Below are 4636 nucleotides of genomic sequence, written 5' to 3'. Positions count from 1 at the left end.
CGCACCCGGCTGGTCGGAGAGTTGAACGTTTATCAGTTTCCGAACCAAATGCATCCAGGCGGTCCATCTCGCACCAACTAACACTAGTCTGAACTGGATATTTAAGGGAATAGTTTGAAAGACTGTGCCTACGGAATCCTCCTTACGTTGCACAATATTGGTAGGGTATTGGACGGCCAGGGGCGCCACTCCTAACCATGTATCCTCCCAAAATATCATGGACATCTCATTGCCCACCAAGAATTTGACCCTACGAAAAACAAGTTCTTCGTTCTCATAAGTCCCTTCCAGAATGGCGAGTCAGTCGGTCGCATGGTAACCTGAGCTAGTGTCTTCGAGTGTAAATACTTATTGCGCAGGATTTGTGACCACATACCCTCCGGCTCAGTCTCTAGCCTGTATAACCATTTACTTATAATACATTTATTCTTAATTTCTAAGTTCTCAATACCGAGCCCCCCTTGGTCTTCAGGTCGGCAAAGGATATCCCATCTCGCGAGGCGGTATTTTCTCTTGGCCTCATCAGACTGTCAAAAGAAACGAGATCTAAAGAAATCAAGTCGCTTCTGAACCCCTTCCGGAATTTCGAAGAACGAAAATAGGAACATCGACATACTAGTCAGTACTGAGTTAATCAGGACTAACCGACCTCCATATGACATAAGCTTGCCCTTCCAGTAGCTAAGTTTTTTTCAATTCGTTCTTCAATACACTTTCATTCTTTATTGGATAGCTTACGATGATGGATCGGAATACCCAAGTAACTGAATGGTAAAGCACCTAATTCACATACGAACAATTGTCTGTAAGTGTGTTCTTCGTCTTTAGCCTTCCTAAAGCAGAACAACTCGTTTTTATGAAAATTAATTTTTAAACCAGATAATTCTTCAAAGAGGCATAAGATAAGTTTCATATTACGTGTCTTTGTCATGTCATGTTCCATGAATAACATAGTGTCATCCGCATATTGTAGAATTGATACTCCTCCATCAACTAGATGAGAAACTAAACCCTCTACATGGCCATGCTGCTTGGCCCTGCCAATAATGACGGTCAACATATCTGCCACAATATTGAACAGAAGAGGAGACATGGAATCCCCTTGTCTCAGCCCCTTATGTGTCTGAAAATAGTGACCGATATCATCGTTCACCTTGATTCCGACACTACCCTTCTGGACTTGAGTATCCACCTGATTCCTCCAAGCTTCACTAAAGCCCTCATGCGCATTGCCTGCTGAAGAAAAGGCCACTTTACTTTATCATACGCCTTCTCAAAATCCACTTTGAAGATAGCCCCATCTAATTTCTTCGACTGGATCTCATGAAGCGTTTCATGCAGCACGACCACCCCTTCTAGTATGTGTCGCCCCGGCATGAACGTTGTCTGGTTGGGTTGGATCACTGAATGAGCAATTTGTGTCAATCTATTGGTTCCAACCTTTGTGAAAATTTTGAAGCTCACATTCAACAGACATATAGGCCGAATTGTTCAATCCAAACTGCCTCATCTTTCTTAGGTAACAGAGTTATCGTACCGAAGTTAAGATGAAACAACTCTAAATGACCGTTAAAAAAAATCATGAAACATAGGCATAAGATCATCCTTAATAATATGCCAATATTTCTTATAGAATTCAGCTGGAAACCCGTCCAGTCTCGGTCGGCTTCATTTGTGATATTGCCAGAAGAACCTCTTTTTCAATAAACGATGCAAAGAGAATATCATTCTCCGCTGTATGTAGTTGAGAAAGATCATCAATTACAAATTCATCGAGCGTCACCGTACTTGTATTCGGGGGTCCAAAAAGGTGTTTGTAATAATTTCCCAAGTTACATGTAAAGTCCATACCCAATTTCCCACAAAATAATCAAAACATGATAGCAAGCATGTCGGCGCGGTGTCAGGCCGGTGGCCGGGTGTAATCCTCTCCAACCGGAGCCCCGAAAGCGGCAGTTGTACCACAGGAGGACAAGGCGAGCATGAGGAGGAACATGAGAGGGAGGAGCACGGAAGATGAGAGGGAGGAGCACGAGCGCGACCATGGTGGGAGGCCTCCTCCGCGCTACACCTAGGGGCAATCGCACCGCCTGCTTGTTCAGTGCTCTCTAGTTGTGTGAGCACCTTGGTGATGATTTCTTTTTAGAAAATATATTAGTCGGCTGATCGAGCTTTTGTCGTTGTAAGAACAAAAATCATTCTAAAAGCTACATAGTTTTTTTTCTAGGTATCATCGAGAGAGTTCTCTCGCCTGATATATTGCTTAAAAGTTGTAACCATGGTACAAATGATTAAAAAAATAAATTACAAAGGCACGGCAGATCGTGCGGAGAGGTATGACCGACACGACACGAGAAGGCAACCCCTTTTGGGCCTGTCTTTTAAGAGCATCTCCAGCCGCGCCTTTAAGAAGGCCTTTTCAGGCGATTTTCTCGCTTTGGCGTTGAAAAAACGGCCCAGTCGCGTCACAGGAGCCCGATTTTCGCCGACTTGAGCCGAAAACAGTGGCGGCGGACCCAGGTCAAACCCGGTGCGCTGGGGGGCGCCCGGGGGCGCCGGGGCGAGCTGTTTTGACGTGAAAAAGCCGCCGGTCAGCCGCGTCAGCGACACGGCGCCTCATCTTCCCCAACGGCCTCGGTTCCTGCGGGGAATCAATGGCAAGGCTGCCGCCGGTCAGCCTTACCATTGATTCCTCACGGGCGGCGTGTCATGGGACGGCGCGCCGACGCCTCCCCTCCCTCGCACGCGTTCACACGGGCGCGGCGCAGCTATATAGCCGGCGACCTCACTTGCCTGTGCCCACACCAGCCTCGCCCCTCGCCGCCGCCCAGCCCCTCCCTCTCCCTCTCTACCTCTCCCGAGCCCGTCGCCATGGCAGAGCGTTTCCCCGGAGACGAGGCGGCGGCCAACAGCTTCGGCCGCCGTTCGCTGCGCGAACAGGAGTCCTGGCTCCTGTTCCAGGCGAACATCTCGGCGCCGCCGGACATGCGCGCCGGGCCGACGGGGTGGAGGCTCAGCGATGGGGGAGTGCCCGTTCCCCCGTTGCCCGACGCCGTGACCAAGCCAAATTACTTCGCCGAGGAGGTCGAGGTCGTCCGCGCCTCCCTCACCGACGCCTAGCTCTCCCTCCCCCAGTACGCCGCCGACAACCACGCGGCTTGGGCGGCGTACTTCGAGCGCCGCCAGCGGCAGCGGTTTGTGTTCACCAACGACGCGCCGGTGGTCGGCAGCCAGAAGAACAGCGAGGGGCGCCACCTGTGGTGGGGCGTCCCCGGCCGCACACTCGAGGGCGTGCTGACGCACCTCGAGGGCGACAACAACCCGCCGTTGGCATACCCGGCGAGGGCGGCCGCCCCGGCGCACCACTGACGCGTCGGGCCATGGGCGCCAAGGAGGTTCGGGTCCTCCTCCTCTTCTTTCTCCTCTCGATCTTCCTCGCACTCCTCCGGTGCCCCGACCCTGCTCGGCGTCAAGGCCGAGCCCGCGGCGGAGACGCCGCTCGGCCGGCGCACTCGCAGCGCCGACATCGTCATCAACGAGGGCGGCCAGCGCGCCTCCTCGTCGGCTCCTCCTCCGCGCTTCGTCAAGCCAAAGACGGAGCCGGGGCTCGCGCCGGTGAAGAAGGAGCCGACCGCGCCGGTGAAGACGGAGCTCGACGACGACGACGCGGCCCTGGAATGGGCGCGCAGGGACTCCATAGCGATGGAGAAGGCGAAGGAGTGCCAGTGCGCCGCCCTGCGCCACTTCGCGGAGCGCCGACGCGGCCGCGACGAAGGCGGGGTCGTCGTCATCTGCGACTGCGACGACGACGACGCGCCACCGCCACCAGCCCGCGTTGGCGACGCCGGTCAGGGGTCCACCAGGGACGGCCACGTCAAGGAGGAGAAGTCCGACGACGACGGCGACGATGGCGGCGACAACGGCGACTACTCGGCGTTCAGCCAGTTTCTCTTTTAGTTTATTAGTTATCTATTTTCCTATGTAATGAAAACTGGCGAACATGTCTAATATATGCCCAAGTTTGCCGAAATTTATCGTGTTTCGCCGAACTTCGTCGAACTGTGCCGAACTTTGCTAAACAAATTTTATTTTCAAACGCGCCTGGGGGCGGCCCTGGGGCCGGCGGCTGGGGACCAACTCGCCCCCAGGCCTAATTTTTACGTCGGCTCACCCCCAGGCGGCGATTTTAGATGCCCCTTGGGGGGCCAACGGCTGGAGATGCTCTAAGCCCGGGACTCCAAAGAGGCATGTCCTCAACAATCAGTCTAAGAGCATCTCTAGCGGCGCCTCCAACAGGCCTTCCCCAGGTGAATTTTAGCGGCCGCGCTCAAAAATCGGTCCAGTCGCACCCCTAGAAGCCTGTTTTTTGCCGGTTTGGGTCGAAACTGGCGTCGGCGAACCCAGGCCGAATCCGGCACGCTGGGGAGCGCCCAGGGGCGTCGGTGCAATCGTTTTTGGCGCAAAAGAATGGCGGGCCCGCCGAGTCAGCGACCCCCGCGCCTCGTCGTCCTCATCGTCTCGGTTTCCCGCGGGGAATCAATGCCAAGGCTACCGCCGGTCAGCCTTCCATTGATTTCTTGCGGGCGGCGCGGGTGGCGTGGCGTGACGACGCACCACCTCCCGCCACGCGTACACA

This window comes from Triticum urartu, chromosome 6A (genome assembly GCF_056163025.1).
Source record: "Triticum urartu cultivar PI428250 chromosome 6A, HENAU_Tu73, whole genome shotgun sequence".
NCBI classification, from domain to species: Eukaryota; Viridiplantae; Streptophyta; class Magnoliopsida; order Poales; family Poaceae; genus Triticum; species Triticum urartu.
Note: the sequence above shows the minus strand (reverse complement) of the source record.